Here is a 26,672-nt window from a genome sequence, read left to right as displayed (position 1 = left end):
CAGCGATTAACTTTGTTTGGTGGCAGGACTGCAGGCTGCCAAAAATGCATTGGGTTAAGTTTTGGAAAAACAGCTATTCATGCAGCTGCCCCTCAACCACATACTGTTCCCTGCACTGGCAGTTATTTATGTTGTCAGCAGTTGTCTTGGTCACTGACTTCATGGGCAAAGAGGAAAATGGGGTCAAGAGGCTTAGGAATAGAGGAGTTATTATGAGAGGGTGCATCAGAGATAGAGCTATGAAATGTCATGTTGGCCTGTTGGGGTCGCCTGTGGTTGCTTTACTTAGTTGATTAGAGCATGCTGCTCAAGGAGAAGCTCACCAGTTCTGCCTGTCTGTTTGCTGGGCCCTATACTGCTATCCCTGGCATCACAAATGCTAAGACCAGGTAAGAGCATGACTGAATCTGTGTAAACGTATTGTTGCTGCTAGAGAAATAGCTTGAATCCGGTGCTTTGCTGGTAGTGGTTTGATCATACCTTGAAATCATCCCTCTATTCACCTCCACCCCCATATTTACTGTCTACATCCTGCTCACTTTGCCTCTTAAGATTTCTCAGTACATTCTCTCCTTAACCCCGGCTCTAGTTCAGTCCTTCATCTGGATTACTGTACCAGTTTCCTAACTATCCCTGCTTTTTCCAATTATATGCCCTTTCAGTCTATTGTCCATAATTCTGTAACAACAATCTGACTGTGTGAAGCCCAGCCTTAAAACCCTTGAGTAACTTTCTTTGTCTATAGGATAAAGTTCAAGCTTCTTAACATGACCTAGATGCTCAGTGATCTGAAGTTTGCCTACTTTTTGCAGCCTATTGGTTGATTCTCTCCCTTGTAATTTATGCTCTAGCAATATGAAATATTTCCAGTTACATACACATACACATCCCTTCTGTTTCCTACTTCCTACCTTTGCATATACTGGCGGTATGTACCAAAATTACAGATGTGTTTTGCCCTTTGACCAGGCAGTGTCACTTTTAGATCTATTCTGTGGACAGATTGAAATAAAGTAAACAAAGTTATTCACTGAAGCATTGTACATAGTAGCAGACGATTGGAAACAATAAAGCCTCCAGCAATTAGGGAATATTTGCAGAAACTTGTATACATTTGCATAATGGAATATTGTGCTGTGGTAAAGAGGGAGGAAGAGGGAGAAGGAGAAAGACTGTTATGTGCTAGTGGGAGAGATAGTTACATGAAAAGAAAAAAGAAACAGGGTGTTAAAAAGAACATGTTTTTAATATACTCATGATAGGTATTCAGGCTAGGAAGGCAGCTGCTATTTGGTTTAGTTGGGAGGATCCGTACTATATAGATTCTGTGGTGCCTTGTAAATCTGACACTAGAATCTTTGGTAGTGCTTTTACTGGTCAAAATAAGTGCATGAAGACAGAGATCCCCCCCACGCCATATGACTTTCAGTTAAGGGGAAAAAAATTTCCCACACAGTTATTAATAAAGCATGTTTGTTTCCTGTAGGATAGTAGCAAAACCTAACATTTTCCAAGTATTTTACTGCCTTTTAAATCTTTGGTGACAGTAACTACTGTACTAGTGTTACTTTCAGTATTACGTGTAGATTGCTGCTTCCTGGGAGGTCTGATATAAACAAATGTCATTAGGGACCTAGCTAGGTAATCTTCATTAATGGAAAAACATTGGCAAACAAAACTATTTCAGTCTCCAAGGGTTAAAACCATTAGAGACTCTTCATGCCTAAGTCCCTAAAAAGACTTTGAAATCAAAATTATTGGACTTCTCTAGAGGCTCTACATCCTAACAGCCTTTTAAGTTCTCAGTGTAGAGAGGCATGGAATAGTAGGCATGTCTCCAACATTAAACCCAATCTTAAAATAAGAGGAACTCAAATTACCATCCAGTTTGTTTTGCTGCCCTAGTTCTCTTTTTCTCTTTCCTAAACATGTCTCTGGAGCCTTCTACCAGCAGCTCCTCGGTAACAGCAGCGCCCCTTTCAATAAACTACAGGTGCTGTTGCTCTGAAAAACACACCTCTCTTATGTAAAACCTTGTGGCAACCTATAAGTAAATGTAAGGAAATAGAGCCTTTCAAAAAATAAAACTTGATTATACGAACTTTGTAGGAATTGGTTATAAAGTAATGATCCTTAGACCTAAGTCCTAACACGTAGCATTTTGCATTTTTAGAAAGATTTGCTTTTCATTAGTAATACAGTAATGTTGTAAGTATGGTGAGAATATCACCATCCCAGTTTTATGGATAAGAAAACTGAGGCTTATGTTAATGACAACTTGTTAACACTCATATCACTCGTAAGTGGTGGAGCCTCGAATAGAGAACAGGTTTTCTGGCTATTGTGTGCAGCTCCTTCACTGCTCAGTGCTCCATGGCTCCCACTCATTACCACTTGAGGTATATCTCAGAAGGTTTGAAATTATGACTCAGTACCTTGTTTTATCTCTTATTTCATACCTTGAGACACCATTTAGGCAACTAGACTTAAACTGGAAAATATCAAAGGAAATTACCAACTAGGAATGCTTAAATTTTTCCAGAGAAGTAAAGTCAGATACAATTGCTAATGTTTGTGCATAGAATGCAAATAGTTCCAGGTGCATGTGACTCATGATATATTTGGGTATAAGCACCTGTGCTTATTGAAGCGTTTGCTTTACATCTTCTCTACCTCAGTTGGTGGCTGTGATTATCTACCAGCACATAAACACATATACCATGCAAATATGTAGGATGGAGGGAGGTATGATGAATAATCTGAAAATTTACAGCTTGAGGAAATGAAAGCTCTTATATTGGTTTCTAAAATACAACTGATCTCAAGGCCAATAAAGAGAACTAATTGCAATAAATGTTGAAAAATACTGTCATAAAATGATTAAAAGAATTGCAGCTCTTTCACCTGTAAGATAAGAATACAACCATATTAAATGCAGAAAACTTCACTTGTTGTCTGAGATAAATCTTTATGTATTTAGTAATTTTCCTCAAAAGAGTGAAGTTAAAAATAAATTTCAAGCGTTTATTTCATTAACTTCAAACTCACATAGGTAAGCTCATACTTCTGTGAAGGCAGAGAGTAATTACTGAGTTGAGAACTCTTTGAGGACAAAAATTCTGGCTTACTTTTCTTTGTATTTTCAGTCCCCAGCACTGCATGTGGCACAAAATAGGCACCTGTTAAATGAATAAAGGGGACTTGGAGCTTGAGTGGAGGCCAGAATTCCTATAACTTGTACATACGGTTTGGTTTTGAGTTTGATATTCTCTTAACTAGAGAGCAGAATCTCAAGCACATTTCATAATGTTATTTACTGAAAAAGCAGAATACAAAAGTATTCATACAGAATGATCACAACCATGTAAAACTAATAAAAACTATGCAAAGAAGAATGTCTACAAGGAAATTCACTAAAACAGTGGCTTAGTATTATTACTGTGGATGATATTTTAATTTCTCTTTTCTGTATTTTGAACTTTCCTGTTATAGTAAATGATAATGATATAAGAATATGCTAATTATATATTATATGTGATACTATATTCTTTTATAGTAGTGTGATTGGGGGCATAAGCAAAGACCAATATACTTTTTAATCATTTATTTTCTTTAAAATTGGGCCTTTGTGATTATCTTACACATTCCTTTTGGGGGAACATAAAAATGTTACTAGGTTTGGAGGTAGTATCACTTGTGGAGCCAGTTTATGGAGTGAAATAAATTTATTTGAACACAAAAGTCCATTCTACCATTTGAAATATTTCTTCTTTTTACTTTTTTTCCCCAAAGTTGGATGTACTTGGCATATTAGTAGAGATCTCTGTAGTCCACAAATATTTTTTCAGTAATTCCTGTGTGCCAGGTCCTGCGTTAGGCCTTAGTTCCTAAGTTGGCTATTTTCCTATGGTGTTTGGTTTGGTGCTTTCTCAGCTATGGATGCATGCTGAGGGTTGCCATTGTGGACTATAGAAAATGAACGGGTAATTTTCCATATTAGAGTCCCCCAAGGAAAATGTGCCAAGATAGAACCATCAATCCTATACTGTGAATCCATGCTTAGGAATAGCTTGAGGCATGGATGCTTGTTCTGAAAGCCTTTTACACTTAGTTTAGTTATTTGAAATTGTTAAACTCCAGTTTTCACTAAAACAAAATGAGCTTTGTGTGTCTTGCAAATTTGACTCAAATTTTATTTGATGTCTTCACCTTAGGGAATACTTTGATATATGATGCAAGTACAATTCTCATTTAGAAACCAATAACTTTAAAAGATAATCCTTTTTAACATCTTGATTTCTTTAAAACACACAAACACACACACTACCAAAAGCGTTCTAAAACTTTTACTTTTTAAAGTTTCTGTCCAGCTGGATCTGGCATAAAACTTGACTAGAAGGCTGAATTATATCATAGGCCAGGATGAATGCCTCACAGTAGTTCAAAAATGAAACAATTTAAACTTCATTTCAGACTCCATTTTTTATTTTAGATGTTTTGCCAAGGTATTGAAGGACTAAATGTGGGAAGAAAACAGAACAGCTCTTCTGATTTAGTAAGCCATAGATGTGGCAGTCCATACATGATCTCTGTATGGATCACTTTTTAGGATTTCAGCCTGGGAATGTTAAGAGTAGTATCTCTGATTTACACTTTAGAGTTTCAGATCCTTTTTCTCATATAAAAAACTCATCAAGAAGTTCTGCTTCCAGCCATGACAGTGTGAGAGCTTTAGGGACCTGCTCCTCAATGAAACTGGTTATTTTTAAAAAACAGCCATTTAAAGTCTCTGGAAATAGTCCTAAGAGCATGCAGTCAATAAAGGAACACTTATTCAGGACAATCTACTAAAACTCAGTCAGAAGAGTGAAAGTCTGTGGGATTTGAACCGAGACCTGCTCCCTGTCTTCCCACTCTCAGTGGAGAGAGATGGAAACTCTCCTCCAAACTGATGGAGCCAAGAACACGGAGCTCCCACTTCCCTCAGCTCTCAGTTGGAAGGCTGTCTACCCAGTAGAGACAGGGGTAAGGTCAGCATTTCTCATCCTGCCTGAGCTACATGTCGCTGGGACAAAATTCTGGGTGAATATAGCCGAGAGGTGGGGTCTCCCTCCTTTCACCCAATCCCCACTCATGGGACAGAGGCTCTACCTTGGGTAGGGCACCATTGAGAATATTAGGGCCCCAGTTGCACTCGCCCTGGCTGGTGGGACACAGATTCCACCCTGGAAGAGGCCAGCTGAGGAGTTGTGGGTCTGCTGCTCCCCTGTCCTCTCCAGTTGAGCTCTCAAGGAGGTGTCACTCAGAAAGAAGCATGCTGTTGTCTCCGCCCTCAGCATCAGAACCAGGCTCAGGAATTTTGCCCAGAGGAACATGCAGAGCTTATAACAGTGAGCTCTGAATCTCTCCCCAAAGGAACCAACTTAATTTGCAACAGTGTGAAGTTCCTGCCTGAAAGTACAGGTTGTGGTGAAAGGAAATTGGGAGGAGATTGACAGATTCATTGGAAATATAAGGCTAACCAGACGGCTAGGTAGTTTGCTAGAAAGAAAGTAGGAAAGACAGCTGGGAGGAACCCTCCTGTAGTTAGAACAAATCTTAAATACTTACCTCAGGAACTATCTCTTCAAAGGAGCCCTAATAAATTGGCTCAGTTTGTAGAGCAGTTTATGCCCCAAGACATTGTTGAAGACAATAGATCAATCAGCCTGCAGTTAGTGGAGCTTAACAGCTGGGTGTGGTCAGGGAAAGAAAGTCAAAGAGAGGCCTGCCAAAGCCACTGTTATCCCAGGATGACTGTGGCATACAAAAGGGTGAGCCCTATGAGGAGGAGCCCTATACATCTGCAGGGAGGAGGAGGAAAATATACTTAACTAAAATAATTCAGCCAGTCACTGAGCAAATAAAAAAATAACAATAGCAAATCTTGGAGGGTATAAGCATTACCCAATGTTGATATAATATATTATCTAAAATGTCCAGTTTCAAAAAAAAAAAAAAAAAAAGCCATGCAGAGAAACAGGAAAGAATGAGCTGTGCACTGGGGAAAAAGCAGGCAATGGAAACTGCCTGTGAGAATGACTACATGTTGGATTTAACAGACAGACTTCAAAGTAATCATTATAAATATATTCAGAAAACTGAAGGAAACCATATTTAAAGAAGTAATGCAAGGTTTGGTGACAATGTCACATCAAATGAAGAGTATCAATACAAAGATAGAAATTATTAAAAAGAACCAAATGGAAATTTTGGAAGTGAAAAGTACAGTAACTGAAAAAAAAAATCACTAAAGAGGCCCAACACTGGGTTCACACTGGCAGAAGAAGGAATAAGCAAACTTGAAGATAAATCAATAGTGTAAACTAGGTAAAGAACTGAGGAAAAAGAATAAAGAAAATGAACACCTCAGAGAAATATGAGACAACATTAATATACCAACATACACATAACTGGAGTACCAGAAGGAACGGAGAGAGAAAAGAGAAGAAAAAATATTTGAAGAAATGTTGTCTAGGGACTTCCCTGGTGGTGCAGTGGTTAAGAATTTGCCTGCCAATGCAGGGGACACAGGTTTGAGCCCTGGTCCGGGAAGATCCCACATGCTGTGGAGCAACTTAAGTCAGTGCGCCACAACTACTGAGCCTGTGCTCTAGAGCCCGTGAGCCACAACTACTGAGCATGCGTGCTGCAACTGCTAAAGCCTGCGAGCCTAGAGCCCGTGCTCTGCAGCAAAAGAAGCCACTGCAATAAGAAGCCTGTGCACCACAATGAAGAGTAGCCCCTGCTCACCGCAACTAGAGAAAGTCCATGCGTAGCAACAAAGACCCAACACAGCCAAAAATAAATAAATAAATTTATAAGTGCACCCATTCTTTTAAAAAAAACAAGTCTAAAGTCTTTCCAAATTTATTGGAAAACACCTACATATCCAGAGAACTCAATAATGACTGAGTAGAATAACCTCAAGAGATCCACAGCCACACTAGAGTAAAAATGCTGAAACTCAAAGACAATGAGAAAATCTTAAAAGCTGGGAAAGAAAAATGACTCACCACTTACAAGGGAAGCTCAGTGATATACACAGCTTACTTCTCATCAGAAATGTAGGCCAGAGGCAGTGGAATAATATATTCAAAGAGCTCAAAGAAAAAATTCAGCCAAGAATCTTATATCCAGCAGAGCTATCTTTCAACATTACAGGGGAGATAAAGACATTTTTAGGTAAATGAAAAAATGAATTTGTTCTAGATTCACCTTACAAGAAATACTAAAAGTTCTTCAGACAGAAAGCACATCACCCCAAACAGCAATTTGAACGCACAAAAAAACCCAAAAGAGAACTAGTAAAGGTAATTATGTAATTATAAAATATAATATAAATGCATGTTTCTTCTCCTTTATTCTCTTAATTGATTTTAAAAGCATCTGTGTAAAACAACATGTGTATGATATATTGTTCAGCCAATAACATATAGAAATGTGATATATTTGCCAAAAATAGCACAAAGGTTGATGAGAGCAAAGCTGTACTGGACTAAAGACGTTACTCTAGATAGTAACTCTAATCCTCAAGAACAAATCAAGAGAACCAGAAATTATAAATAAGAAGGCTAATATAACAAAAGTTATACATATACTTGCTGTCCTTTCTCCTTCGTGTCTTCAAATTATATATCAAGTAATAATTGTTGTTATACTATGAATAACAATAATGCCACAAAAAGAGGGGAAAGGAATAGCATCATATAGAAGTAATGTTTCTATATCTCACTGGAATTAAATTAATCTAAATCTGGAGCTAATTCTGGTAAGTTAAGAGATATGTGTGTGTGTGTGTACACATACATACACTAATTAAGCCCTAGAGCAACAACTAAGGAAATAACTCAGAAAGTAACTCTGTTTTGTGGAAAATTACAAAATATTGTTGAAAGAAATTAAAGAAGATCTAAAGAAATGGGAAAACATCCCATGTTCATAGATTGGAAGACATTATTGCTTAGATGGCACCACTTCCCACTTGATCTACAGATTTAATGAGATACCTTTTAGAATCCTGGGTAGCTTCTTTGTAGAAATTGACAAGCCAGTTCTAAGATTCATATGGAATTGCAAGGGATGCAGAAGAGCCAAAACAATCTTGAAAAGAACAAACTTGGAAGACTCATAATTCCCAACATCAAAACTTATTACAAAGCAACAATAATCAAGACAATGTGGTGTTGACATGAGGATAGGTAAACATAAATACGGCTGATCCTTGAGCAACTCAGGGGTTAGGGGCGCTGATTCCCTGAGTAGTCAAAAACCCAGGTATAACTTTATAGTTGGCCCTCCATATCCATGGTTCTGCATCCGCAGACTCAACTAACTGTGGATCTTGTAATACGTATTTACTGGAAAAAACCTGCATATAGTTATAGATGTAGATCAGTGGAATAGTACTGAGAGTCCAGAAATAAACCAACGTGTCTGTGGTCAACTAATTTTTGACAGGGGTGCCAAGACCATTCAATGGGGAAAGAATAGGCTTTTAACAAATGGCACCGAGACACTTAGCCACGTATAACAGAATGTATTGAAACTTTACCTTACACTGTATGCAGAAATTTGCAAAAATTAACTCAAAATGGATCAGACCCAAATGTAAGATCTAGAACCATAAAACTCTTAGCAGGAGCATAGGATAAGCCTTCATGACCTGGATTTGGCAGTGGATTCTTAGATAGGACACCAAAAGCACAAGCAACCAAAGGAAAATAAATAAATTGGACTTCATCAAAGTTAACATTTGTGTTTCAAAGGACGCTATCAAGAAAGTGAAAAGACAGCCCACAGAATGGAAGACACTATTTGCAAATCATATATCTGATAAGAGACTTGTATCTAGAATATATAAAGAACTCAATGATAAAAAAACAACCAAATTTAAAAATGGGCAAAGGATCTGAATAGACATTTTTCCAAAGAAGATAATACAAATAGCCAATAAACAGATGAAAAGATAACATCATTAATCATCAGGGAAATACAAATCAAAACCACAATGAGATACCAGTTTACATTCACTAGTATGGCTAAAATCAAAAAGTCAGATAATAACAAGTATTGACAGGGATGTGGAGAAAATAGAACCCTCATACATTACTGATAGGTTACTGCATGTACAGTGGTGCAGCCACTTTGGAAAACAGTCTGGGAATTCCTCAAAGGATTAAACAGAGTTACTGTATGACTCAACAGTTGTACTCCTAGGTATCTACCCCAAAGAAATGAAGATATATGTCCACACAAAACCATGTCCTTGAATGTTCATAGCAGTATTATTCATAACAGCCAAAAGATGGAAATAGCCCAAATGTCCATCAGTTGTGAATAGATAAATGAAATGTGTTATATCTATACAATGGAATATTATTTAGCCATAAAAAAGAACAAAGTAACTGATAAGTACTTACAACATGGATGAACCTTGAACACATTATGCTAAGTGAAAGAAGCAAGACACAAAAGGCCACATAATGTATGATTCCATTCATATGAAATGTCTATAATAGGCAGATCTGTAGTGACAGAAAGTAGATCATTGGTTTCCCAGGATCTAGGGACAGGGGAATGGGGATTTACTGGTAATGGGTATTGGGTTTCCTTTTAGGGTAATGAAAATATTCTAATATTTTGAAAATGAAATGAAAATGAAAATATTCATACCTTACAGTATGTTGTCTCAGATGCTATCCATATTAAATAATATAATAATATTAATAATATAGATAGATCTTTCACAATAACCATGTGAAATAGATATTTTTCTATCTTACACATGAGGAAATTTAACTTCAGCTAGAATAAGTAAATTGCTCCAGATCCAAGTTCAGAAAATAATAGAACTGGGAATTAGAAAGAACCCAAACTGTTTCTGTGCTTTTTTGTTTTTTCTGCTACACCACTAGTGTTCTTGTGCCTTTGAAGACCTCTAACATCACAACTGTCTCATTGAGACAACTTCACTCTTGTCCGTATTCTCGGCTGCCTTAGTCTGCTCATGCTACCGTGACAAAATACCAAAAACTAGGTTGCATAAACAAAAGAAACTTACGTCTGACAGTTTTGGAGACTGGGAAGTCCAAAATCAAGGTATTGGCAAGGTAGATTTCCTTCTGAGACCTCTTCTCTTGGCTTGTTGTCAACTACCATCTCACTGTGTACTCATTTGACCTCTTTGTGCAGAGAAGGGAAGGGGGTGGAGAATGAGTGAGCTAGCTCTCTGGTGTCTCTTGTTAAAAGGGTACTAATCCCATAGGACAAGGGCCTCTCCATCATGGCCCCATCTCCAAATACCATCACATTGGGCTTAGAGCTTCAACACATGAATTTAATGGGAATACAAACAGTTAGTCCATAACTTCAGCTTACCATCAGAGCCCTTGACTATCTGCTATACATGCCTGGGCTACTAGAGCTGAGAACTAGGGATTTAGAGATAGAGTAACTAGTTCAGAGTGAAGAGTTGAGTGTTGTGGAGTAGACGGCACTGGAGACAAAGTAAGGAAATTCCAAAGAGACTGTATATCGCAAAGACTTTGATACACTGAAAAAGGCAAAAAGCTGTGGAAATCCATGGGACCAGGATCTATATCAACCACCAAAATATGGCATATACGTTGTGACAGAATATACATCAGCCTTGTTAGTGTACTGTGTAGTCAAACTATAATTTGGCATGTCATCCCACCCGGAGGGACGTGAATCACCCTTGGTCCAGCGCATTCTGCCTGCTTGTGAGTCACTTGGTGGCTGTCTGGGTTATCAGACTGACTCGGGTGTCGCAGGACTTGAGCTCAAATGACCCTTATTTTACTTAATAACTACTCCAAAGCAAGAGAAGTGAAGCTGGCAATTCGGACACACCAGAGAGAGGACGTAAAGTGCTTCATTTGAGTGAAAAGGTGAAAGTTCTGGACTTAATCAGGAAAGAAAAAAAGGGCTTAGTCAATACAAGACTAGCACTTTCTTCTGGATAGCTTGAAATATTTACAAGACTGCGTCTGCTTTAGGAAGAAACTAGAGCAGTGTGGCTGACTGAGTCTTGGTGCTCCGGCCAGGTGTTAGGCCTGAGCCTCTGAGGTGGGAGAGCCGAGTTCAAGACATTGGTCCACCAGAGACCTCTGGGTCCCATGTAATATCAAACTGCAAAAGCTCTACCAGAGGTCTCCATCTCAACGCTAAGACCCAGCTCCACTCAGTGACCAGCAAGCTACAGTGCTGGATACCCTATGCCAAACAACTAGCAAGACATGAACACAACCCCACTCATTAGCAGAGAGGCTGCCTAAAAACATAATAAGATCACAGACACCCGAAAACACACCACTGGATGCAGTCCTACCCACCAGAAAGACAAGATACAGCCTCATCCACCAGAATGCAGGCACCAGTTCCCTCCACCAGGAAGCCTGCACAACCCACTGAACCAACCTTACCCACTGGGGGGCAGACACCAAAAACAATGGGAACTACGAACCTGCAGCCTACAAAAAGGAGACCCCAAACACAGTAAGTTAAGCAAAATGGAAGACAGAGTAACACACAGCAGATGAAGAAGCAAGGTAAAAACCCACCAGACCAAACAAATGAAGAGAAAAGAGGCAGTCTACCTGAAAAAGAATTCAGAGTAATGATAGCAAAGATGATACAAAATCTTGGAAGTAGAATGGAGAAAATACAAGGAATGCTTAACAAGGACCTAGAAGAACTAAAGAGCAAACAAACAATGATGAACAGCATAATAAAATTTAAAATTCTCTAGAAGGAATCAATAGCAGAATAACTGAGGCAGCAGAACGGATAAGTGACCTGGAAGATAAAATATTGGAAATAACTACCACAGAGCAGAATAAAGAAAAAAGACTGAAAAGAATTGAGGAAAGTCTCAGAGACCTGTGGGACAACATTAAATGCACCAACATTCGAATTATAGGTGTCCCGGAAGAAGAAGAGAAAAGAAAGGGTCTGAGAAAATATTTGAAGAGATTATAGTTGAAACCTTCTCTAATATGGGAAAGGAAATAGTCAATCAAGTCCAGGAAGTGCAGAGAGTTCCATACAGGATAAATCCAAGGAGAAACATGCCAAGACACATGTTAATCAAGCTATCAAAAATTAAATACAAAGAAAAAATATTAAGAGCAGTGAGGGAAAAGCAACAAATAACATATCAGGGAATCCCCATAAGGTTAATGGCTGATCTTTCAGCAGAAACTCTGCAAGCCAGAAGGGAATGGCAGGATATATTTTAAGTGCTGAAAGGGGAAAACCTACAACCAAGATGACTCTACCCAGCAAGGATCTTATTCAGATTTGACAGAGAAATTAAAACCTTTACAGACAAGCAAAAGCTAAGAGAGTTCAGCACCACCAACCAGCTCTACAACAAATGCTTAAGGAACTTCTCTTGGCAGGAAACACAAGAGAAGAAAAAGACCTACAATAACAAACCCAAAACAATTAAGAAAATGGTAATAGGAACATACATATTGATTAACTACCTTAAATGTAAATGGATTAAATGTTCCAACCAAAAGACATAGACTGGTGGAATGGATACAAAAACAAGACCCATCTATATGCTGTCTACAAGAGACCCACTTCAGACTTAGGGACACATACAGACTGAAAGTGAGGGGATGGAAAAAGATATTCCATGCAAATGGAAATCAAAAGAAAGCTGGAGGAGCAATTCTCACATCAGAAAAAATAGACTTTAAAATAAAGACTATTACAAGAGACAAAGAAGGACACTACATAATGATCAAGGGATCAATCCAAGAAGAAGATATAACAATTGTAAATACTTATGCACCCAACATAGGAGCACCTCAATACATAAGGCAAATGCTAACAGCCATAAAAGGGGAAATCGACAGTAACTCAATAACAGTATGGGACTTTAGCACCCCACTTTCACCAATGGACAGATCATCCAAAATGAAAATAAATAAGGAAACACAAGCTTAAAATGATACATTAAAGAAAATGGACTTAATTATATTTATAGGACATTCCATCCAAAGACAACAGAATACACTTTCTTCTCAAGTGCTCATGGAACATTCTCCGGATAGATCGTATCTTTTCCGACCACAGCGCTATGAGACTAGATATCAATTATAGGAAAAAAAGATCTGTAAAAAATACAAACACATGGAGAGTAAACAGTACACTGCTAAATAATGAAGAGATCACTGAAGAAATCAGAGGAAATCAAAAAATACCTAGAAACAAATGACAGTGAATACATGACGACCCAAATCCTATGGGATGCAGCAAAAGCAGTTCTAAGAGGGAAGTTTATAGCAATACACTCCTACCTCAAGAGACAAGAAACGGGACTGCCCTGGTGGCGCAGTGGTTGAGAATCTGCCTGCCAATTCAGGGGACATGGATTCGAGCCCTGGTCCGGGAAGACCCCACAAGCTGCGGAGCAACTAATAAGCCTGTGCGCCACAACTACTGAGCCTGCTGTCTAGAGCCCGAAAGTCACAAGTACTGAAGCCCATGCACCTAGAGTCTGTACTTCACAACAAGAGAAGCCACCGCAATTAGAAGCTCGTGCACCACAACAAAGAGTAGCTCCCGCTCTCCACAACTAGAAAAAGCCCGCATGGAGCAATGAGGACCCAACACAGCCAAAAATAAATAAATAAATAAATAAACAAGAAACATCTCAAATAAACAACCTAACCTTACACCTAAAGCAATTAGAGAAAGAAGAACAAAAAAACCCCAAAGTTAGCAAAAGGAAAGAAATCATACAGATCAGATCAGAAGTAAATGAAAAAGAAATGAAGGAAACGATAGCAAAGATCAATAAAACTAAAAGCTGGTTCTTTGAGAAGATAACCGAAATTGATAAACCATTAGCCAGATTCATCAAGAAAAAAAGGGAGAAGACTCAAATCAACAGAATTAGAAATGAAAAAGAAGTGACAACTGACAATGCAGGAATACAAAGGATCATGAGAGATTACTACAAGCAATTATATGCCAATAAAATGGACAACCTGGAAGAAATGGACACATTCTTAGAAAAGCACAACCTTCCAAGACTGAACCAGGAAGAAATAGAAAATATAAACAGACCAATAATCACAAGTACTGAAATTGAAACTGATTAAAAATCTTCCAAACAAACAAAAGCTCAGGACCAGATGGCTTCACAGGTGAATTCTATCAAGCATTTAGAGAAGGGCTAACAGCTATCCTTCTCAAACTCTTCCAAAATATTGCAGAGGGAGGAACACTCCCAAACTCATTCTACGAGGCCACCATCACCATACCAATACCACCATTTGGTATTGGTATTGGTATACCAATACCAGACAAAGATGTCACAAAGAAAGAAAACTACAGACCAATATCACTGATGAACATAGATGCAAAAATCCTCAACAAAATACTAGCAAACAGAATCCAACAGCACATTAAAAGGATCATACACCATGATCAAGTGGGATTTATCCCAGGAATGCAAGTATTCTTCATTATACACAAATTAGTCAGTGTGATAAACCATATTAACAAATTGAAGGAGAAAAACCATATGATCATCGCAATAGATGCAAAAAAAGCTTTTGACAAAATTCAACACCCATTTATGATAAAAACCCTCCAGAAAGTAGGCATAGAGGGAACTTACCTCTACATAAGAAAGGCCATATATGACAAACCACAGCCCACACAGTTTTCAGTGGTGAAAAACTGAAACCATTTCCACTAAGATCAGGAAAAAGACAAGGTTGCCCACTCTCACCACTATTATTCAACATAGTTTTGGAAGTTTTAGCCACAGCAATCAGAGAAGAAAAAGGAATAAAAGGTATCCAAATCGGAAAAGAAGAAGTAAAGCTGTCACTGTTTGCAGAGGACATGATACTATACATAGAGAATCCTAAAGATGCCAGCAGAAAACTACTAGAGCTAATCAATGAATCTGGTAAAGTAGCAGGATACAAAATTAATGCACAGAAATCTCTTGCATTCCTATACACTAATGGTGAAAAATCTGAAAGAGAAATTAAGGAAACATTCCCATTTACCATTGCAACAAAAAGAATAAAATACCTAGGAATAAACCTACCTAAGGAGACAAAAGACCTGTATGCAGGATACTGTAAGACACTGATGAAAGAAATTAAAGATGATGATCAAACAGATGGAGAGATATACCATGTTCTTGGATTGGAAGAATCAACATTGTGAAAATGACTGTACTACCCAACAATCTACAGATTCAGTGCAATCCCTATCAAAATACCAATGGCACTTTTCAGAGAACTAGAACAGAAAATTTCACAATTTGTATGGAAACATGAAAGACCCCAAATAGCAATCTTGAAAAGGAAAAATGGAGCTGGAGGAATCAGGCTCCCTGACTTCAGACTATATGGCAAAGCTACAGTTATCAAGACAGTTGTGGTACTGGCAGAAAAACAAATATAGATCAATGGAACAGGACAGAAAGCCCAGAGATAAACCCACGCACATATGGTCACTTTATCTTTGATAAAGGAGGCAAGAATATACAGTGGAGAAAAGACAGCCTCTCAGTAAGTGGTGCTGGGAAAACTGGACAGCTACATGTAAAAGAATGAAATTAGAACACTCCCTAACACCATACACAAAAATAAACTCCAAATGGATTAAAGACCTAAATGTAAGGCCAGACACTATAAAACTCTTAGAGGAAAACATACACAGAACACTCTATGTCATAAATCACAGCAAGATCTTTTTTGACCCACCTCCTAGAGAAATGGAAATAAAAACAAAAATAAACAAATGGGATCTAATGAAATGTAAAAGCTTTTGCACAGCAAAGGAAACCATAGACAAGATGAAAAGACAACCCTCAGAATGGGAGAAAATATTTGCAAACGAAGCAACTGACAAAGGATTAATCTCCAAAATATACAAGCAGCTCATGCAGCTCAATTTAAAAAAAAAACAAACAACCCAATCCAAAAATGGGCAGAAGACCTAAATAGACATTTCTCTAAAGAAGATATACAGATTGACAACAAACACATGAAAGGATGCTCAGCATCACTAATCATTAGAGAAATGCAAAACTATAATGAGGTTTCATCTCAAACCAGTCAGAATGGCCATCATCAAAAAGTCTACAAACAAATGCTGGAGAGGGTGTGGAGAAAAGGGAACCCTCTTGCGCTGTTGTTGGGAATGTAAATTGATACAGCCACTATAGAGAACAGTATGGAGGTTCCCTAAAAAACTGAAAATAGAACTACCATATGACCCAGCAATCCCACTGCTGGGCATATACCCTGAGAAAACCATAATTCAAAAAGAGTCATGTATCACAGTGTTCATTGCAACTCTATTTACAATAGCCAGGACATGGAAGCAACCTAAGTGTCCATCGACAGATGAATGGATAAAGAAGGTGTGGCACATATATACAATGGAATGTTACTCAGCCATAAAAAGAAACGAAATTGAGTTACTTGTAGTGAGGTGGGTGGACCTAGAGACTGTCATACAGAGTGAAGTTAGTCAGAATGAGAAAAACAAATACTGTATGCTAACACATATATATAGAATCTAAAAAACAAAAGTTTCTGAAGAACCTAGGGGCAGGACAGGAATAATGATACAGATGTAGAGAATGGACCTGAGGACACGGTGAGGGGGAAGGGTAAGCTGGGACGAAGTGAGAGAGTGGCGTGGACACATATACACTACCAAATGTAAAGTAGATAGCTAGTGGGAAGCAGCTGCCATAGCACAGGGAGATCAGCTCAGTGCTTTGTGATCCCTTAGAGTGGTGGGTTAGGGAGGGTGGGTGGGAGATGCAAGAGGGAGGGGATATGAGGATATATGTATACGTATAGCTGATTCACTTTGTGATTGATCAGAAACTAACACATCATTGTAAAGCAATTATACTCCAATAAAGATGTTAAAAAATATATATATATGTAAAGTAAAATTAATAGAACTAAGAAAAAACTATAACTTGACTAAGAACTCAGTAAAATTAAATGAGATAATTTCCCTCATTTGGCTAATTAAAATGCAAGAAATGGTAATACTTACGTATTTGTCAGTATTAACTTAATATATGTTTTGCATAGGTAGTGGAGAAGAGGGCTTTCTGAAAATAAAGGCTCCTGCTTAAGTAGTAAGAGAAGCAGATTTGGCTGGTACTATGTTTGAAGAGAAATTAAAAGTTTTGACATGCCCATTTTTGCCCTCAGTCAAGAAAGGAAGGGTAGCTGATTGGTTTTTAAGTTTTCATTTACACCTAAGCTGTCTTTTCCATCTGTTAATGAACTCTTGATGATGCATCATGTCTTTCTCAGGATTGCTAATTAGCAAAGAAACTTGAGCCAAACTTACATAATTGTTGTTACTCTGAACTCTCCCTTCAGTCTTTTGGCAGGATCACCATGATATAGAACATAGCCAGAAGGATTGTATTACTGAAAAAAATGTACATGTGCAAGAAGGGGAGCTAAAGGTGAAATTTAGGAAGTGAGATAAAAACCCCATTCACAAGGACAGTATTCATTAAATAAAAAGGGACAATTACTGTTGCTTCCCATACTACAAGTAGGAATAAAACCCCCAAAGTGTGTAGATATAATATTAAACTAAATATAAATGAAACCAGCTGCATGAATATTCATTTAGAAAATCTCATCATTAGATTTTTATAAAGAAATTCTAAATTTGACCTCCAGAATCCTCTCTAACCTTTCATAAAAGCGCATTGTAGATCCTGGCAGTAAGTCATTAATTGTTTAACATTTTTGTAAAATACAATTTTTTTGATAGGTCTTTCTTCTGGAACTCATAGCATTGTTCTAACTGTTGATTATAGTAAGCTTATTTTAGAATTTAATACCTCTGTCTTTTTCTGTCTTGTGCGAGTGTGCACACGCGAGCACAGACACTCAATATTGCTGTACGCAGAGGGCAAAAGTTTAGAACTATCAGATTTAGGTGGTTGACCTTCAGCTCCAGTTAAGAACTAAAATTAGATCCATGTGGACTATATATCCAGTGACATCCATCAGAGAAGAATGTAGGCATAACCTTGAGAAGCCAGGGAGGCATCATTCAAGGGATCCTGCCTTAACTGTAAAATTGCTTTCACATTTGAATTTTTATCTTAAAAATTCATGTGACTTTTTGTATTGTGAGTTTTAACACATTTGTTTATTTTTATGTAGAAACTTCCCCACCCCCACCTTTGATAAATCTTTCCATAAAACAGTGGTTAAAGAGGATGCATAGGATTGTCCTGTGACTTTAAGTATACCTGGCACTGTGCCATATCTCCCGGATGTGCCTATTTTAAGAGCAGGGTCCTTATCCCATCACTATAGGAGCACTGGTTGATTGCAGTGAGAGCATAAATCAAGCATGTGGCTAACCTTGTAGACATAATGGACAACAAAGTGGGGGTGGGATGGGGAATCCATTCTTACTAAAGAGAAAGTGGTAGACTCTAAGGATAGGTATTTCACTCCCTCTACAGTAGAAGAACAGAAACATTAAATCATAATAAGAAGAAGTAGAACCATGTTTAAGGACTTAAGTCTGTTTATTTAAGGAGAAAAAAAATCAGTCCTCAGTAATTCCTTTCACAGACCTAGCTTATCCAGAATTGCTTTGAATGTTGGAACACTCGTTTTTTATTTATTTCATCACCAGATATCAGTACAATGAAAAGAGAGTAGGACTGGGAGTCAAATAATAATCTTAGTCCCCTTTCCAATTGTAGCTTTCTGTGCTACCTTAAGCAAATCATTTAGCCTCCATGGTAGTTAGTTTTCATATCTATAAAATAAATATCCCCTAATGCTGTGTGTGTTATTAGGTATTGTTTTCTGAAAGGATTCAAATAAATAAAGGAAATATCAGCTTTTAAAAGTTAAACAGGTTTCTTTTTCATAGTTCATCTGAGAATCTTTAATATTTTAATAAGTTTCCCAGACTTATTCTCTCACAAAACCCATTTTTTTAGTAGAACCTTTTGCACTGCTAGTGTTTGTTGATATTAAGTAGTCATTACATCCCTTTATAACTCTTAATATTCTGATTCTGGAAATTACACTCATTTTTTTTCTTGGCTCTTTGACTCTTTTCTGGCCTGTAGTTATGGTAGGGTTACTGCCAAGTTGAACTCACTGCCTGTGCTATGTGTGTACTCTGCCCCTCTTTCCAACTTGAACTAGAAAGTTATTGCATTTTCCTGTTTCTTATAAATAAAACAGACACTAGTTTAGTCCTTGTCTTTTGCAGTGTTCACTTTCTCTGTGCACTGTTGTTTCATTTTTTATTTGGTTGTTCAGCCATTGGCCCTTTTTTTTGTTTGTTTTTTTTTTTGGCTGCATCAGGTCTTAGTTGCGGCTCAGGTCTTACTTGCGGCACGCAGGGTCTTCATTGAAGCGTGCGAGCTTCTCTCTAGTTGTGGTGCGTGGGCTCCAGGGCGCGTGGGCTCTGTAGTTGTGGCACACAGGGTCCAGAGCGCATGGGCTCTGTAGTTTGAGGCACATGGGCTCTCTTCATTGAGGCACATGAGCTCAGTAGTTGTGGCACGCAGGCTTAGTTGCCCCGTGGCATGTGGGATCTTAGTTCCCTGACCAGGGATCGAACCTGCGTCCCTTACACTGGAAGGTGGATTCTTTACCATTGGTCCACCAGGGAAGTCCCTAGTCATTGGCCCATTTTTATTCTAAGTTAAATTATGAATCTTTACCTGAATTTCACCAACTAATAATAAAGATTTTTGAAAACCTCTGTACATTAAATCCTTTTGGTAAGCACTGTTGTTGGAGAGAGAACTAGATGTCAGATGTACATGTAGGCTTATTATTTCAATCAGAAAACAAGCCTCTTTCAAGACACTGCTATTGGCTGAGATGTTTAATTAGAGGTCTTGTTCTTAGAAATGTACAATTTTGCCTGTTACTGTGTACCATCCTCTCATTTAATAAACAACACTGTAACACATAGGGTATTATCCCATTTCACACGTAACAAACCTTATGCTCAGAAAAAACAAATAACTTGCCCAGATCTCACAGGTAATAAATAGCAAAGTGAAGTCTGTCTCACTTGGCAACTCATATTCTCTATTATACCACGTAGCATCTTACTAAAGTGTATGGTAATACTATATATATAGCACCTACATTGTAGTTACAATGTATGTGCACATAAATTTATTTAGTATTTATTTTATTCTAAGGTAGCACATACACATTATCTCATTTAATTCCCCCAACAATCCTATGAAGTAGATACTATCATACCCATTTTATCTTGGCTTTATTAAATAGACACTTGGTGAGTTCTTAATGAGCGAATAGATGAACAACTGAACAATGAGCAAATGAACAACTTGGCATGACCAGGCCAAGTTGGTCTAACTCTTGGTATTAGATATAGAGAGTAGTTGCTTAATCATTGAGGCAAAATATAATTTCTGTTACTTATGGAATGATGGTATAAGAGGTTCTGGATGGGGCATCGATGGGGCATATTTCAAAAGTGCATTCTTATTTAAATTTAAAGCTAAGTTGTTGCAACAAAGGGACCCCAAGAAAGAAGTGATTTAAGGACTGTAGGTGTTTATTACCTTTCCAAGTAACAGTCCTGAGGTGATCAACCATGCAGATGAGTAGCTCTGCTCCATGAGTTTATTCAGTGACCCAGTTTCTTTACAAGTTTGTCAAGTCATTCTTTGCCATTCAGCGTTGTTCTAGCCTATATTGGGGCTGCCACTTCCAGATTCTGGGCGCAGAAGGGGACAAGAAAAGGGAGAAGGCATGCCTGCTGTCTTAATGACACAAACCTGAAAAAGGCATACAATGTGTCCACACACATTCTGGCAAGAGCTCAGTCATATGGTCATGAAGAAGAGCTGAGGAGCGTGCTGTAGCTAGGCAGCCGTGAGACTTGCCACAGTTTTGTTACTATTTAAGAAAGGGAGAATGGATTTGATGAACATCTATCACTTTTCACCACAATGCCTAACAATTAAACAAACTCTTAGGAAGTATATTTATGAGGCTTTATATTATTTCCTCATTAGTCTGGGATCTTAGTTAGTTTTTCTGCCTTTATTATATACTAGAAGAAAACTTATACAGGATAAAATGCATTCGCTAGAACAGTGCTTCTCACATTATTTGTGATGAAGGACCAAGTTTTTTGTTTGTTTGTTAATTTTTCCCTAATTTGTGGTAGACCAGTACTTTTAAAAATACAGTGAAAATGAATCATTAAAGAAATAATCACATCCTTGGATGTCATAGCAAAGTCAAATCACTATAAAGGTTTCTGAATACATACTTTCAACTTTTTACACCTATCTCAACTTACGAACCTATCTCAGCATGGTCTGGGAACAAACAGTATGTGAACTGGTACCAATCTGCAGATACTTTTCAGTAGTACTCGTCTCAAAAGTGTTTTCTGGGAACTTCCCTGGTGGCACAGTGGTTAAGAATCTGCCTGCCAATGCATGGGACACAGGTTTAAGCCCTGGTCCTGGAAGATCCCACAGGCTGCGGAGCAGCTAAGCCCATACGCCACAGCTACTGAAGCCTGCGCACCTAGAGCCTGTGCTCCGCAACAAGAGGAGCCACCGCAATGAGAAGCCCACACACCACAACGAAGAGTAGCCCCTGCTGGCCACAACTAGAGAAAGCCCACACACAGCAATGAAGACCCAACACAGCCAAAAATTAATTAATTAATTATTTTTTAAAGGTGTTTTCTAACTTTTGGTTGCCAGAGTACAGTAGACTAACTATGTCTGTATTGTAAGCAAAGACATTTTCTTTGTAAAACTTGGCTTTCAAGGAAACCTGCACAAGCCTGTTAGATAGCCTTATCCACCAGAGGGCAGACAGCAGAAGCAAGAAGAACTACAATCCTGCAGCCTGTGGAACAAAAATCACATTCACAGAAAGGTAGACAAGATGAAAAGGCAGAGGGCTATGTACCAGATGAAGGAACAAGAGAAAACCCCAGAAAAACAACTAAATGAAGTGGGGGTAGGCAACCTTCCAGAAAAAGAATTCAGAATAATGAGAGTGAAGATGATCCAGGACCTCGGAAAAACAATGGAGGCAGAGATCGAGAAGATGCAATAAAAGTTTAACAAAGACCTAGAAGAATTAAAGAACAAACAAACAGAGATGAACAATACAATAACTGAAATGAAAAATACACTAGAAGGAATTAATATCAGAAAAACTGAGGCAGAAGAATGGATAAGTGACCTGGAAGACAGAATGGTGGAATTCACTGCTGCAGAACAGAATAAAGAAAAAAGAATGAAAAGAAATGAAGACAGCCTAAGAGACCTCTGGGACAACATTAAACGCAACAAAATTCGCATTATAGGGGTCCCAGAAGGAGAAGAGACAGAGAAAGGACCGGAGAAAATATTTGAAGAGATTATAGTTGAAAACTTCCCTAATATGGGAAAGGAAATAGCCACCCAAGTCCAGGAAGCACAGCAAGTCCCATACAGGATAAACCCAAGGAGAAACACACCGTGACACATAGTAATCAAATTGACAAAAATTAAAGACAAAGAAAAATTATTGAAAGCAGCAAGGGAAAAACGACAAATAACATACAAGGGAACTCCCATAAAGTTAACAGCTGATTTCTCAGCAGAAACTCTACAAGCCAGAAGGGAGTGGCATGATATACTTAAAGTGATAAAAGGGAAGAACCTACAAGCAAGATTACTCTACCCAGCAAGGATCTCATTCAGATTCGATGGAGAAATCAAAAGCTTTACAGACAAGCAAAAGCTAAGAGAATTCAGCACCACCAAACCAGCTCTACAACATATGCTAAAGGAACTTTTCTAAGTGGGAAACAGAAGAGAAGAAAAGGACCTACAAAAACAAACCCTAAACAATTAAGAAAATGGTAATCGGGGCCTTCCCTGCTGGCACAGTGGTTGAGAGTCCGCCTGCCGATGCAGGGGACACGTGTTTGTGCCCCAGTCCGGGAAGATCCCACATGCCGCGGAGCAGCTAGGCCCGTGAGCCATGGCTGCTAAGCCTGCGCGTCCAGAGCCTGTGCTCTGCAACGGGAGAGGCCACAACAGTGAGAGGCCCGTGTACTGCAAAAAAAAAAGAAAAAAGAAAATGGTAATAGGAACATACATATCAATAATTACCTTAAATGTGAATGGATTAAATGCTCCAACCAAAAGACACAGGCTTGCTGAATGGATACAAAAACAAGACCCATATATATATGCTGTCTACAAGAGACCCACTTCAGAACTAGGGATACATACAGACTGAAAGTGAGGGGATGGTAAAAGATATTCCATACAAATGGAAATCAAAAGAAAGCTGGAGTCACAATACTCGTATCAGATAAAATAGACTTTAAAATAAAGAATGTTACAAGAGACAAGGAAGGACACTACATAATGATCAAGGGATCAATCCAAGAAAAAGATGTAACAATTATAAATATATATGCACCCAACATAGTAGCACCTCAATACAAAAGGCAACTGCTAACAGCTGTAAAAGAGGAAATCGACAGTAACACAGTAATAGTGGGGGACTTTAACACCTCACTTACACCAATGGACAGATCATCCAAAATGAAAATAAATAAGGAAACAAGTTTTAAATGATACAATAGACCAGATAGATTTAACTGATATTTATAGGACATTCCATCCAAAAACGGCAGATTATACTTTCTTCTGAAGTGCACACGGAACATTCTCCAGGATAGATCACATCTTGGGTCACAAATCAAGCCTCGGTAAAGTTAAGAAAATTGAAATCAGATCAAGCATCTTTTCTGACCACAAAGCTATGAGTTTAGAAATGAATTACAGGGGAAAAACCATAAAATACATGAACTCATGGAGGCTAAACAATACGTTACTAAATAACCAAGAGATCACTGAAGAAATCAAAGAGGAAATCACAAAATATCTAGACAAATGACAAAACACAACAATCCAAAACCTATGGGATGCAGCAAAAGCAGTTCTAAGAGGGAAGTTTATAGCTATACAAGCCTACCTCAAGAAACAAGAAAAATCTCAAATAAATAATCTAACCTTACACCTAAAGGAACTATAGAAAGAAGAACAAACGAAACCCAAAGTTAGCAGAAGGAAAGAAATCATAACGATCAGAGCAGAAATAAATGAAATAGAAACAAAGAAAACAATAGCAAAGATCCATAAAACTAAAAGCTGGTTCTTTGAGAAGATAAACAAAATTGATAAACCATTAGCCAGACTCATCAAGAAAAAGAGGGAGAGGACTCAAATCAATAAAATATGGGAAAAAAACAAAACAAAACAAAAATGACTTTTCTCTTTTTATAAATATTTTTAGAAATCAATATTATTTCTATACATCAATTATATACTTTTAGGACAATATATAAATCATGATAGATCATTTGAATCCTCACATACACATCATAGCATATTTTGCTTGTTTCATAGTTAAAGCGAAAGCTAATCCTAGTTTTACAGATTCATAGTGAAAAGCCTACCATTCTGGAGCTGGAAGAAGATTGCCTTAAAGAGTTTTAATGCGTGTTATAGAGGAAGAAGAAAACCTAATAAAGTGACATGCTGAAGGTCACAGTTAACAAATGAGAGACAGCTATATTATGATCATGGACTTACAGTGGAAATCATACTGGAGTCAGATGATCTCAGTTGAGTCCTGGCCTTCTACTTCTTAGTTGTGTCCTTAGGCAGTCGTTTAAAGAATAATATAGTAAATGTTCAGTAAGCATTCCTTAGATTGAGGAACATATATGAAAGTTTTTTTGTAAACTATAAAGCACGTAAGCAAATAATATTACTATAATTATTAAAATTAGGAAGTCATCCCTTCTGATGCTAAGTCCACTGCTTTTTCTGAACTCTGCTGTATTTCATGCTAAAGACTTATTGAGAGCAGGAGTCGTATTTAATATTGCATCAAGTTAATATTATGTTTATAAGGGCTCTATAGCAATGTGGAAAATGCTTATAATTACATTAAAAATTAAATTTAAGACAGAAAACAAGATTATATACACATGATGATTGTGACTGTGTAGGCTGAAGTAATATGCATGTTACTGATACTCAAATAGATTAAGGATAAATCCTTCTGTCAGCTGCATATAAAATATACTAGGTAGTATAATTATGAATGTTTTTTCTATTTTCTTCAGTAGTTTGATGCATTTTACATTTTAAAGAACATATATATTTAAGTAATTTAAACTCTTCAGAAAAAAGAACTTTATATGAAGACAAATAATTTCTGCTGCTTGTATGAAAAGACTATTTTATGCCATGGGGCAAACCATCCAACCAGTACAATCACAAGAATAGCCTTTACTACTTCTCTCTTTCCTTCTTAGAAAGGAGAAGTGTCAAGACAACATTAATAGACTTCTACTAATGCTTTAAATTCAGGGAACTTCTTAGTACAGTCAGTTTATATTTTGGGTGCTTACTGTGTTCTAATTTCTCTGCTGAGGGCTACAAGGATTATGAAGAAATAAAACAAAAATAGTCACAATTCAAAGAGCGCTTATTACGTCCCAGAGTCTATTTCACGACAGCCCTCTGAGAAGTAAGTGATATTATTCCCATTTTACAAATGAGAAAGTGAGACTCAGAGAAGTAAAATAATGTCTGAATCACACAGTGGTGAAGCTGGGAATTAAAACCAGGTTTTTCTGATTCAGAAGCCACTATAGTACATTTTCTTCTCTCATAAAAGAAAGATGTGCTTTCCACCTTCAGAGAGCTTTTAGTAGTTGAGGCAAACTCATAAAAAGAAAACAGGAAGAATGTACTAAGCACCAATGATTGCTACAAATTTTGGTTTGGGTGTTCCTTGGAGGGGAAGAACATTGGGGGCTGAAGTGGTTAGGAAGAACTTTATATCAAAAGTTAATTTTAAGCTTAGCTTTGGAGAATGGTTAAAACTTAAATAGTCAAAGAGGGAGAAAGACTCATGCAGGTAGAGGGGAGATGGTAAGAAAGCAAAAAAGCTCTATATGAGATAATTCGAAAGGAATACAACTAGAGAGGAGGGTTTGATTGGTGAATAATATGAAAAAGAAAACTCAAAAAGCAGGGTGGAAAAGCTAAACTGAGGACTTTGAGATTTTTACCTTATAATAATATATAAATGATAACCAGTACTGAGCACTTAACACATTCCGGGCACTGTTGTAAATACTATACATGTGTGATGTCATTTAAGTCTTAAAGTAGGTGAGACCTAGAGAAGTCAGTAACTTGCCAAGGTCACACCATTAGAAGACGGTAGAAGAGCCAGCCTTTGAACACAAGAAATTTAAATCCAGAACACCTGGTCTTAATCACAACACTGTTCTGGTTCTAGAATCCATGGTAAGTTGAACAAGTTTTAGGCCCAGGACCACTGATCTTAAGTAATACACTTCACACCTCTAGTGATTTTTAACATTTAAGAAAGGTAATGTGACCAGATAATGACATCCCATTCCTATTCCTGCCACCCTTATACATCTTTAGGACAGTTGAGGAGAAGTTAAGGTATTTGTGTTAATGGCTTTCAGCTCTGCCTACTTTT

At 37.7% G+C, this 26,672-nt stretch overlaps 1 protein-coding gene across 8 annotated transcripts in view; it reads left to right on the top strand.

Annotated features, from left to right (window-relative positions):
• The window catches only part of RIC8B (RIC8 guanine nucleotide exchange factor B), a 116,979-nt gene that overhangs the window by 8,346 nt on the left and 81,961 nt on the right, over nt 1-26,672 (top strand). The gene's annotated exons all lie outside the window — the stretch shown is intronic.

Source organism: Globicephala melas, chromosome 10, assembly GCF_963455315.2.
Source record: "Globicephala melas chromosome 10, mGloMel1.2, whole genome shotgun sequence".
Classification (NCBI taxonomy): Eukaryota; Metazoa; Chordata; class Mammalia; order Artiodactyla; family Delphinidae; genus Globicephala; species Globicephala melas.
This window is presented reverse-complemented; position numbering and strand designations above follow the sequence as displayed.